Here is a 13,228-nt window from a genome sequence, read left to right as displayed (position 1 = left end):
GGATGCAGTAGAATTAGAGCTTTACTTCTCCCTGACTGAAGGAAAGAAAGTTAATCTATTTGAATTTTTAAAAACCAGTAATTTAGGATCAAACCACCTGTGTCTCTTTAGGCCATCCCAACCTAGGAATGAAAATGAGGTCATCTGATCCGTCTCCGAATGACATTTCTTAAGCTCTCATCTTCACCAACTACTAATGAATTTTTTTGTCCCTTCTGAGTCTCTCTGACTTATTTCTGGAAGGTCACAGGTTCGGGAGCACCTCACATGTGCTCCTGAGCAAGTCCCTAAGTTCTCTCAGCCAGCACCAGACAATGAAGGTGAGCTCTCACTGTGAAAGCTCGTGACGGGGCCACCTTCTGATAGCATCTCTGCTGCCGGCACAGCCATCCATTTTCCTGAAGCTGCCCCTGGTGCTGAAGCCACTGCTCTGTGCCAAGCAGTCAGTATTGCTGGTGCTCTTGACGATACTGATGCAGGCGCTGGTTCACCGGTGTGGATGCGGATGCCATCAAGGGGACACCTCCCATGGTTCCCAGTCTCTGTCCTGCCTCCCTGTGCTGTTCAGGCTCAGGCTCTAGGCTATCTCCTGCCTCACAGCCCTGGAGGACTGCGGAAGGCCCCTGTAGTGAAGTCTTCCAAGTGTCTAGGCTGTGCTGTAGTTTTTGGGGTCTTCCATTATGCCAAAGCCATTCCACTCCATCCTTGTGCATTATTCCCAAAATAATACCATCTTGGGCATCTGAAGTCTCATGGAAACTTCTTTTTTTTTTTAAGTTTTTTTTTTTTTTTTTTACTATTTGAAATGCATCCTCTTTATTTATTTATTTATGGCTGTGTTCGCTCTTCGTTTATGTGCGAGGGCCTTCTCTAGTTGTGGCAAGCGGGGGCCACTCTTAATTGCGTTGCACGGGCCTCTCACTATCGCGGCCTCTCTTGTTGCGGAGCACAGGCTCCAGACGCGCAGGCTCAGTAATTGTGGCTCATGGGCCCAGTTGCTCCGCGGCATGTGGGATCCTCCCAGACCTGGGCTCGAACCCGTGTCCCCTGCATTGGCAGGCAGATTCTCAACCACTGCGCCACCAGGGAAGCCCCTGGAAACTTCTTAAAAACATTTTTATTGAGGTAAAATGTATATACAGTAAAATATTGAAATGTTAAAAGTCTTCAGATGAATGAGTTTTGATAATTTTCTATGCCTAAGCCACCACCTCCCAAAACAAGATGCAGAGTATTTCCATCACCCCAGAGAGTTCCCACATGCTCTTTTTAGAGCCCATCACCACAGCCCAGGCAACCACTTTCCAATTCTACAGCCATACACTAGTTTTGCCTACTCCAGAACTTCATGTAGGGGGAATCATATTCTTTTTAGTCTGGCTTCTTTCATGCAACACAGTGTTTCTGAGATTCATCTATGCAGTTGTGTGTATGAGCAGTTCTTTTTATTTCTGAGCAGTCGTCCATTTTGTGACTATACCTTCTGTTTATTCATTCTCTTTTTGATCTACGTTTGGGTTGTGTCCAGTTTTTCGCTTTAACTCTTTGTGTTACTTTTAGTGATCCTTCTAGAAATTATATGTATCTCTCACTTCTCAGAGTCTACCTTCAAAGTGTTATGCTAATACGTGAACAATGTAAAACCTTAAAAGAGTCACATTCCGTATTCTTCCACCTACGCTTTGTACTCTAGTTTTTATATAGTCTTCTTCAATATGTGCTATAAGCTATATTATGCATGGTTATTATTTTTACTTTAAATAGTCAGTAGTCCTTAAAAGAAATATACATCATAAAAATGCAGTCTTTCGTGAAGTGAGCCCTTTCTGGTTTTTCTTGTAGACTTATTTCTCCAAAGGACTCAACTCAGAAGACCAGTCTGAGTAACAGTCATCAAAATGACTGCTCTTTTCCAAAAGCTGAAATACTTTTATTAAAAGTTAATGTCCCGGACACTTTTATATGAAGATTCCTTCATCAGCTAGGAGTCTGTTGGAGATAGGTGAAAGGAAATCCAACCGCATTGACCTAAGCCAAAAGTTTGTATTGGTTTTCTTATCTGTTAAGTTCAAGGATAAGTGGGCTTCAGACATGACTTAGTCTAGAGGCTCAAAAATGATAAAAATGAATGAAAAATGAAAAATGAAAAATGGCAAATGGCTTTTCTTTTTCTCTGGACACTACTTGGCTTTCCTTTACTCGTTCATCTTCTCACGGTTGCATGATAATAGTAATTGTAGATCTCACCATAGTCTACCATGTAAGTGCAGCAGAAAAGAGAGAGCTTTTCTCTCTAAAGGCAAACCAAATTCAGATTCTGTTCAGAATCCTGTTGCCCGAATTCGGTCATGTGCCCACTCACTATAACCAGGGAGAAGGGCTTCCCTGATTGACTGAAGCCCCTGAAACAAACCCAACAAACCCACAGAACTTGAGAAGCAGCAGTGGCCTCCCTTAAAAGAAAGAGTGTTCTTTTACAAAGGGTGAATGGACGTTAATAGCTAAAACAGATGGTCATTAGAGTATTTATGCAAATAGATTCTTGGTGGCTGATATCATCAGTATTCTAAAAATGTTCAGATGTGCTTAGATTTCAGTATAGAACCTAATTTAGACCCTACTCCCTGCCCTGCCCTGTACTGCCCTGATTATTTTATAGCTGAGGTCTTTGGGACATTTCTTGATTGCCTTTAAGTGTTTCTAAGTCTGTCATTTAACATTTTTTGAGTACATCTCTCATTTTTAAGCCCTAAAACTTGTATTTTCTCTGGAGTCTCTGATTGATGTTGTTAAAGTCAATCTCTTCTTCTGGAGGGAGCCTGAAAAAAATCAAAGCTGCAACTTGGCAGTTATTAAATTTGGTTTTAAATTATCTTCACTATTGTGAAACAGAATGAAAAATGAACACAGTCTAAAACCCCAGCTAGCATTGCCCCAAGACGTTCTCAGTACTCTGACCCTTAAACTGTTTATATGTCAAGCTTGGGGTAACAGTCCTAAATTCTAGCTGGCTTTACTCTGGGCTTGGCCGTGGACATCTCCCATGGATTAAGGAAGAACTGTCCACGGTCCCGTCCTGCGTTAACACCAAACTTTCATTTGCTCAGACCTTATCCCACTTGCTCTCTGCTTCATTGCAGCTCACAGAATAGACGAGGCTCACTCGCTTTTCTAGTTTTTGTTTTGGTTTGGTTTTTTTGGTTTGGTTTTTTTCTTTTAGGACAAGTGATATAGACTTGCTATTTAAATAAACAAAGAAAGGACATATTTTTTTACATTGTCATTTGTTTCACAGAACTATTCACCTCGGTGCTGCTTTGAGGGATTAAGAGTACAATATACCCGTGAATCCTGTTCAGTGTTAAGTCATGTTCATTTGTAAAGTTAGACTCAGTATTCTAAGCGGGATGGGATTTGGTTTCTCTGAATTAGCCACTAGCTCAAAATGCTACTTTAAAAATGTATTGGTTCTTTCCAACTGATCTTGTCTGTAGATATGCAAACCCATACGGAAATGTTTCCCTTTCTAGGCACAGCTGTGTATGTTTATGCACCTTGTATATACCAACATTTGTATACACACACAACACACACCTTTCGCCTATACTATTCTGTATTCTTTGATTTTCTGCTGTGAGTTAGAAGTCCTCTGAGCCTTTAATCAAGATCTTCACCCAACCCCTTTTTATCTACTCAGTTATTGACATCACCTTTCCTATTCTCATGTATTCCTCTAGTGAGATTTGAGCATTGCAGTGTCCTAAGCATTGTGCTAAATACTAGGGTTACAACTGTGAGCATGAGGGGCCCACCCCCTGCCATCCGAGTATCTTGGCTTGTTGCATATTTGCTATTAGTTCTTTTTGTTTTGTGTTGTTTTCATTATTTGGTTTTTTAAATTTTTTTAATTTAATTTTTATTTTATATTGGAGTATAGTTGATTTACAATGGTGTGTTAGTTTCAGGCATACAGCAAAGTGATTCAGTTATACATACACATATATCCATTCTTTTTCAGGTTCTTTTCCCACATAGGTTATTACAGAATATTGAGTAGAGTTCCCTGTGCTCTACAGTAGGTCCTTGTTGATTATCTGTTTTATACATAGTAGTGTGTACATGTTAATCCTAAACTCCTAATTTATCCCTCCCCCTGCCCACCCTTCCCCTTTGATTAGACATCTAGTCACATTGTCAACTCTGCTTTTTCCTATTTTTCTTAGTCTGTTTCCCTTTTAACCTCACCCTCGGATCTTCTGTCCTTTTTCATTTTGGAGCTCTTGGATAAATATCAAAGAATGAGCAGTGAAGGGGTTGGTCCGGTCCTTTTAAGGAGGCTTTTCCTCTGAGCTACCAAGTGTTCACATCATTGGATTCTACAGAACGCTGCAAAAAGGGAAGAATAAATACAAACCATTAAGGCCGAAAGCAGAGAAGAGCAACAGTTCACCTCCCCTGGCAACAGCATTATTTTCGGATTCAGTGAATCCTTTTCTCCTGCCCTTCAAGCTGTGAAATTAGCGGATTTCTATTAGGGAGAATAAGTGCCTGTTCGGAGGATAGGCATTTGGGGAAATTAAATGTCCTCGGGGATACTAAACTCTGGGACTCAATTTGTCTTTGAAGTTGGAGAATATACGACTTCTGAAAGGTGAACTTGTAGGTGTCCAATTGAATAGAAGAGTCTCACAAAATCTTCACTATCTGAGGTGTAATAAGAACACTGCTTTCCCTAACTGCTAAAATACCATCTGTTATCAACCCTTTGCGAATGATTTATCCCCTTTCATCCTCTTCCTCACCCCCACCCCACTAAAACATATAAATTTTTGGATTTTCATATTATGGTCTTCCTGCTCACTGTAACTAGTATTGAGAGGAAACTCTGACGATGCCTTATAAAAGAAATTTATTAGCTTGTGAAAATTCATACTGGGGATTTGGCAAGGGCTGGGGAGAAAGCAGAGGAAAGTGGGTAGCACATAGGTGACCCATGTGCGTTTCTATGCCTTGGACAACACAAATGGCAGATCATTTGTTCATCAAAAGTTGTTTCACAATCTACTTATACACCAGTCAAGCTACAAATGTACCTATATTGGTTACGTAGGTCTAAAAGAAACACTTTGTTATATGTCTCTTTTTTAACCTCAGTATCTTACTCATGCGTGTTGCAGGGGAGAGTGTTAGGCATTTGGGGAAAGTAAATGCCCTTGGGAGTTTATAATAAGTTTTTATAAATGTTGTTATACTTGATAATTTTGGTAATAATTATGATAATGCACATGCATCTCATTATTTTCTCTTTATTAAAAAGCACTTTTTTTTTTTGGCTTTCCCTGGAAAAAAATGCAAGCAGTTTTTAACCCTAAAAGTTAAGGATAACGAAGGTATCCTTACCTGTGAGTGATATATTTATTTAAAGAGATGTACTTAAATCCATTCATCCACTTATCAATCTACCTATTCATTCATTCCTTCATCGATTCTTTTTTTTTTTTTGAGCATAAATTGAAAAATCTATTGCCTTTTTTTTTTTAAACATCTTTATTGTAGTATAATTGCTTTACAATGGTGTGTTAGTTTCTGCTTTATAAAAAAGTGAATCAGTTATACATATACTTATATCCCCATATCTCTCCCCTCTTGCGTCTCCCTCCCTCCGACCCTCCCTATACCACCCCTCTAGGTGACCATAAAGCATGAGCTGATCCCCCTGTGCTATGCGGCTGCTTCCCACTAGCTATCTATTTTACATTTGGTAGTGTATATATGTCCATACAACTCTCTCACTTTGTCCGAGCTTACCCTTCCCCCTCCCCGTATCCTCAAGTCCATTCTCTAGTAGGTCTGCATCTTTATTCCAGTCTTGCCCCTAGGTTCTTCAGAACCATTTTTTTGTTTTGTTTTTTAGATTCCATATATATGTGTTAGCATATGGTATTTGTTTTTCTCTTTCTGACTTACCTCACTCTGTATGACAGACTCTAGGTCCATCCACCTCACTACAAATAACTCAATTTTGTTTCTTTTTATGGCTGAGTAATATTCCATTGTATATATGTGCCACATCTTCTTTATCCATTCATCTGTTGATGGACACTTAGGTGGCTTCCATGTCCTGGCTATTGTAAATACAGCTGCAATGAACATTTTTGTACATGACTCTTTTGGAATTATGGTTTTCTCAGGGTGTATGCCCAGTAGTGGGATTGCTGGGTCATATGGTAGTTCTATTTTTAGTTTTATAAGGAACCTCCATACTGTTCTCCATAGTGGTTGTATCAATTTACATTCCCACCAACAGTGCAGGAGGGTTCCCTTTTCTCCACACCCTCTCCAGCATTTATTGTTTGTAGATTTTTTGATGATGGCCATTCTGACTGTTGTGAGGTGATACCTCATTGTTGTTTTGATTTGCATTTCTCTAATGATTAGTGATGTTGAGCATCCTTTCATGTGTTTGTTGGCAATCTGTATATCTTCTTTGGAGAAATGTCTATTTAGGTCTTCCACCCATTTTTGGATTGGATTGTTTGTTTTTTTGTTATTGACCTGCATGAGCTGCTTGCATATTTTGGAGAGTAATCCTTTGTCAGTAGCTTCATTTGCAAATATTTTCTCCCATTCTGAGGGTTGTCTTTTTGTATTGTTTATGGTTTCCTTTGCTGTGCAAAAGTTTTAAGTTTCACTAGGTCCCATTTGTTTATTTTTGTTTTTATTTCCATTTCTCTAGGAGGTGGATCAAAAAAGATCTTGCTGTGATTTCTGTCAAAGAGTGTTCTTTCTGTGTTTTCCTCTGAGTTTTATACTGTCTGGCCTTACATTTAGGTCTTTAATCCATTTTGAGTTTATTTTTGCATATGGTGTTAGGGAGTGCTCTAATTTCATTCTTTTACATGTAGCTGTCCAGTTTTCCCAGCACCACTTATCGAAGAGGCTGTCTTTTCTCCACTGTATATTCTTGCCTCTTTTATGAAAGATAAGGTGACCATATGTGCATGGGATCATCTCTGGGTTTTCTATCCTGTTCCATTGATCTATATTTCTGTTTTTGTGCCAGTACCATACTGTCTTGATTACTGTAGCTTTGTAGTATCGTCTGAAGTCAGGGAGCCTGATTCCTCCAGCTCTATTTTCTTTCTCAATGTTGCTTTGGCTATTCGGGGTATTTTGTGTTTCCATACAAATTGTGAAATTTTTTGTTCCAGTTCTGTAAAAAATGCCAGTGGTAGTTTGATAGGGATTGCATTGAATCTGTAGATTGCTTTGGGTAGTATAGTCATTTTCACAATGTTGAAACTTGATTAACTATTTCCTTTCCTATATTAGGAAAGTTTTCAACTATAATCTCTTCCAATATTTTCTCAGTCCCTTTCTTTTTCTCTTCTTCTTCTGGGACCCCTATAATTCAAATGTTGGTGCGTTTAATTTTGTTCCAGAGGTCTCTGAGACTGTTCTCAATTCTTTTCATTCTTTTTTTCTTTATTCTGCTCTGCAGTAGTTATTTCCACTATTTTATCTTCCAGGTCACTTATTCGTTCTTCTGCCTCAGGCTGGAATAGTTATTCCGCTATTGATCCCTTCTAGAGAAGTTTTAATTTCATTTATTGTGTTGTTCATCACTGTTTGTTTGCTCTTCAGTTCTTCTAGGTCCTTGTTAAACATTTCTTGTATTTTCTCCATTCTATTTCCAAGATTTTGGATCATCTTTACTGTCATTATTCTGAATCCTTCTTCAGGTAGACTGCCTATTTTCTCTTCATTTGTTAGGTCTGGTGTGTTTTTACCTTGCTCCTTCATCTGCTGTGTGTTTCTCTCTCTTCTCATTTTGCTTAACTTACTGTGTTTGGGGTCTCCTTTTTGCAGGCTGCAAGTTCGTAGTTCCCGTTGTTTTTGATGTCTGCCCCAAGTGGCTAAGGTTGTTTCAGTGGGTTTTGTAGGCTTCTTGGTGGAGGGGACTAGTGCCTGTGTTCTGGTGGATGAGGCTGGATCTTGTCTTTCTGGTGGGCAGGTCCACGTCTGGTTGTGTGTTTTGGGGTGTCTGTGGCCTTATTATGATTTTAGGCAGCCTCTCTGCTAATGGGTGGGGTTGTGTTCCTGTCTTGCTAGTTGTTTGGCATAGGGTGTCCAGCACTGGAGCTTGCTGGTTGTTGAGTGGAGCTGGGTCTTGGCGTTGAGATGGAGATCTCTGGGAGATTTTTGCCGTTTGATATTACATGGAGCTGGGAGGTCTCTTGTGGACCAATTTCCTGAAGTTGGCTCTCCCACCTCAGAGGCACAGCCTGACGCCTGGCTGGAGCACCAAGAGCCTGTCATCCACACGGCTCAGAATAAAAGGGAGAAAAAAAAAGAAAGAAAGAAGAAGATAAAATAAAATAAAATAAAGTTATTAAAATAAAAAATAATTATTAAAAACATTTTTAAAGTAATTTTTAAAAAAAAGAAAGAAAGAAGAGAGCAACCCAACCAAAAAAACAAATCCACCAATGATAACAAGTGCTAAAAACTATACTAAAAAAAAAAAAAAAATGGACAGACAGAACCCTAGGACAAATGGTAAAAGCAACGCTATACAGACAAAATCACGCACAGAAGCATACACATACACACTCACAAAAAGAGAAAAAGGGAAAAATATATATATATCGTTGCTCCCAAAGTCCACCACCTCAATTTGGGATGATTCGTTGTCTATTCTGGTATTCCACAGATGCAGGTACATCAAGTTGATTGTGGAGATTTAATCCGCTGCTCCTGAGGCTGCTGGGAGAGATTTCCCTTTCTCTTCTTTGTTCGCACAGCTCCCAGGGTTCAGCTTTGGATTTGGCCCCGCCTCTGCGTATAGGTCGCCTGAGGGCGTCTTTTCTTCGCTCACACAGGACGGCGTTAAAGGAGCAGCTGCTTTGGGGGCTCTGGCCCACTCAGGCCACGGGGAGGGAGGGCTACGGATGTGGGGCGAGCCTGCGGCTGCAGAGGCCAGTGTGACGTTGCAGCAGCCTGAGGCGCGCCGTGTGTTCTCCCGGGGAAGTTGTCCTTGGATCACAGGAGCCTGGCAGTGGCGGGCTGCACAGGCTCCCGGGAGGGGCGGTGTGGAGAGTGACCTGTGCTTGCACACAGGCTTCTTGGTGGCGGCAGCAGCAGCCTTAGCGTCTCATGCCCGTCTCTGGGGTCCGCGCTGAGATCCGCGGCTCGCGCCAGTCTCTGGGGTCCGCTCTGATAGCCGCGGCTCGTGCCCATCTCTGGAGCTCGTTTAGGCGGCGCTCTGAATCCCCTCTCCTTGAGCACCAGGAAACAAAGAGTCAAGAAAAAGTCTCTTGCCTCTTCGGCAGTGCCAGACTTTTTCCTGGACTCCCTCCCGGCTAGCTGTGGTGCGCTAACCCCTTCAGGCTGTGTTCACGCCGCCAACTGCAGTCCTCTCCCTGCAATCCGACCTCCGAAGCCCGAGCCTCAGCTCCCAGCCCCCGCCCGCCCCGGCGTGTGAGCAGACAAGCCTCTCGGGCTGGTGAGTGCTGCTCGGCACCGATCCTCTGTGCGGGAATCTCTCCACTTTGCCCTCCGCACCCCTGTGGCTGCGCTCTCCTCCATGGCTGCGAAGCTTCCCCCCTCCGCCACCCGCCGTCTCTGCCCGCGAAGGGGCTTCCTAGTGTGTGGAAACTTTTCCTCCTTCACAGCTCCCTCCCAGAGGGGCAGTTCCCATCCCTATTCTTTTGTCTCTGTTTTTTCTTTTTTCTTTTGCCCTACCCAGGTACGTGGGGAGTTTCTTGCCTTTTGGGAGGTCTGATGTCTCCTGCCAGCGTTCAGTAGGTGTTCTGTAGGAGTTGTTCCACATGTAGATGTATTTCTGATGTATTTGTGGGGAGGAAGGTGATCTCCACGTCTTACTCGTCTGCCATCTTGAAGCTCCTCCCTTCATCGACTCTTAATTAAGCACTTATTGCATGTCAGATGCTGTTAACATTTTATATGCATTATTTTCTTTAATTCTTACAATAATGCTGTATAGGGAAAGTAATATTATCCTATTTTATAAATGATAAATTGAGGCTTAGAGATATTAATTATCATGCCCAAGGTCACACAGCTGGTAAATGGTGGAGCTGAAATTTGAACCCACATAATCTGACCCCAGAGTCCCAATGTCAGTATTTTTTTAAATGTGCCTTATTTTATAGGCAAAGAAAAGTAACTGAATTAAATATTGTGACTAGATTCATGATCTTAAAAGATTTAGGTTTTGAGTTAGATCTAATTTAAAGTTCTAACCCCACCAGTTACTAATTACGTGAACCTGGTGGGAATTGTTCAATCTCTCTGTACCATAGTTTCCTTCTTTTTCAACAGTTATTGAGTGCATTAAATGAAACAGCTCTATCTAGTGATCACTGAACATAGTATACATTTTACGTATGAATAGATGTTAGCTCTTGCTCTCAGGGCTACCATACTACTCCTCTCCTTCTCTGGAGGGAAGAGGAGGATTGGGTTTTATTTGAAGATAGTGAGCCTGGAGTCTGGGGGATAATGCAGGAGTCCAAATGTGAAATGTTTGGTTCTGAGCTGACAAACATTGGAGAGATGAGAGACTCTCATGGAGGTAGAATTAAAAATTGTTGAAGTATTTCATGTGGAAGTGAGAGTAAAAGAATTATTGGAAAACTTCAGCATCTACAGTTTGTGTGATTTGGGGAGAGGGCACCATTAAACAAGATAGGGAATAATAGAGAGGACCATCTGTGCTAGGACAATGTCTGGCACATAGTAGGCATGCAACAAATGGTTGCATGTACAATTGCTGTGATCTTTATACAGACATTTTTATGATGACATAAATTTGTTCATGTTGCTCTTTGGTAAGTATTTTCCAGGTATTTCAGTAGGGTGGAACACCAGGTTTTTGCTTAAATTGTAGTAAGTACAGCAATATGACAATTACTCCATCTATAACTTTCCCTGCTGTCTTTAAATTAGTCCTTTGCTCCAAAAAGATGGTCTTCTTAATGACCTCTTAAGGCCCAGTGAACATACATGTCTTTCTGCCTTTGCTGGATTTATTGCTTGAGAATATGACCACTGTGTATCCTTGCCGATTCTTTAAAGTAGAGACTTTGTAGGCATCTCACAGGCACTCTGTAACATATGGCTGTAGCCCTAGCTTGGCTATAAATCCCGTAGTTTTATTTTTGAAGTGCATTGTTCTTTGTGCATGTGGGTGTTTCTGGCCTCTCAAGGGGCATTGTATGCTACTTTTGTACCTCCTAAACCATATGATATACGTGCTCTGCAATAATAGGAACTCAATAAAGGACTCTTACACTGAAGTTGCAGTTAAAGTCAAGAATGAATTTTGTGGAAAACCTTGGTGCAAATGTACAAAAGAACTTCAAGAAAATGAGAATACCATGAGTCATATGTTTCCTGGTACTATTCATTCCTTTTTAGGTATTATCATTCTGCTCAACCTTACATTTCTACCACCTATACCTACCATCTGGAGTTATAGGCAAGGGGGTGTAAAGGGTGCCAAATCTTGAGAGGAAATTGCTTTTCCTCAAAAGTTGATGAAACTACACCAGAGTTGCCTAGATTACCTTCTTAGGAATAGAATACATGAATTAAATGTCATAATTTTGTCTACTTGAAGATGACCATAAAGAATCATGGTCTGTGGCAAGTTACCATTTTGCTGAGACTTAAATTTGTTTTTTTGTGTGTGTATTTTATTTTATTTTTTTAAAATAAATCTTTATTGGAGTATAATTGCTTCACAATACTGTGTTAGTTTCTGTTGTACACCAAAGTGAATCAGCCATATGCATACATATGTCCCCATATCTCTTCCCTCTTGCGTCTCCCTCCCTCCCACCCTCCCTATCCCACCCCTCTAGGTGGACACAAAGCACCGAGCTGATCTCCCTGTGCTATGCTGCTGCTTCCCACTAGCTAACTATCTTACATTTGGTAGTGTATATATGTTGGTGCTACTTTCACTTTGCCTCAGCTTCCCCCTCCTCCCTGTGTCCTCAAGTCCATTCTCTACGTGAGACTTAAATTTAAATTGTGTATTGGTGAGTGAGCCTGGCTGCTGCACACCCAATAAGAGCAACTACGTATCTGCACAGCTTTTCTTTTCTTTGATCTCTGTGCCATACACAGTAATCCTGGTGAGTTATTCATGACTACTTCTTGTGGGGTAATAGTATATTATAGTGGTATCATAAATTTGGGGTTTATGAAAGTCTTGGGACATATCTCTTCATGAATGTCAATGGATTACTGTATTTAATGATTTGCTCTCTCTTTCTTGATAAAGAAATTCTTGCCAAGCTACTGAGTTCTTATTTAAATGTAATACACCCTTCTTGTTTCTCATAGCAGAAGTATAGCCTTACTGATGAATTTTGCTTTACTCTTGAGTATGGTTTACTTTTGCAACAGATATAAATTTAGAAAGTTGGATTTAAAAACCACAGTTAAACCCAGGTCTCCCCAGAGGTAAGAAGCCATAACAGTGTCTGTGGACACCAGCAGCAGAAATACCTTCTTTTTCAAAACAATGTTCTTTTTGTTCCACGGTCAATTAGACACTGAACCTCTATGTTATCTGGAAGGCAAGCAGCAGGACTGCTTTCCCCAGAATTATATCCAGCAGTTCTCCTCCCTGTTAGCATACCCTTTCCTGATGTGTTGATTCTTTTCAGAGGGTTCCAATCCAAATAAGGGTCAATTAACAGCAGCCTGAAAATAGTGTGTCTGCCTGTCTTTTACTGTATAAACCTTGGGAGTGCTAAGGTTTTAATTTTACTTTCCTCTTAATACCAACTGAAAGTGCCATATCTTTCTGTGGAATGTAGACTTTTTTTTTTTTTTTTGAATGAGATAAACTTATTATTCCATCTAAAGCTCATGTTTTGGTGACAGCATTTTGGAGAGATATTAGGAAATCTGACAAGGAGAGACATTCATGTATGACTGAGTCTAGCAACAGATTAGCAAAAGAAACTGGACATCCAAAATCATCACCATTCATTTCCTACTCTAAGTCAAAGAAATCACTGTGCTTTTGCTTAAGCTCCACGTTGAGTTCATTTCACTGACCCTTCCTTAATTTTGGCTGAAGGGTATTTTTAATAACTCAGTATGTTTGGGAGGCAAAGGAGGCCAAGTTTCTGGCTAGGCTCCGGAGAGATGAAATAGTAATGAAATGTTTGGGGAATTATAGGGAAAA

General features: G+C 40.7%; 1 protein-coding gene across 2 annotated transcripts in view; it reads left to right on the top strand.

Moving 5' to 3' along the window:
• PRKG1 (protein kinase cGMP-dependent 1) overlaps positions 1-13,228 on the top strand; it is a 1,237,939-nt gene that overhangs the window by 295,484 nt on the left and 929,227 nt on the right. The window lies entirely within an intron of this gene.

The sequence above is a fragment of the Balaenoptera borealis genome (genome assembly GCF_965194805.1).
Source record: "Balaenoptera borealis genome assembly, chromosome: 10".
Lineage (NCBI taxonomy): Eukaryota > Metazoa > Chordata > Mammalia > Artiodactyla > Balaenopteridae > Balaenoptera > Balaenoptera borealis.
The sequence above is the reverse complement of the archived record's forward strand: the minus strand, read 5'-3'. Positions and strand labels throughout refer to the sequence as shown.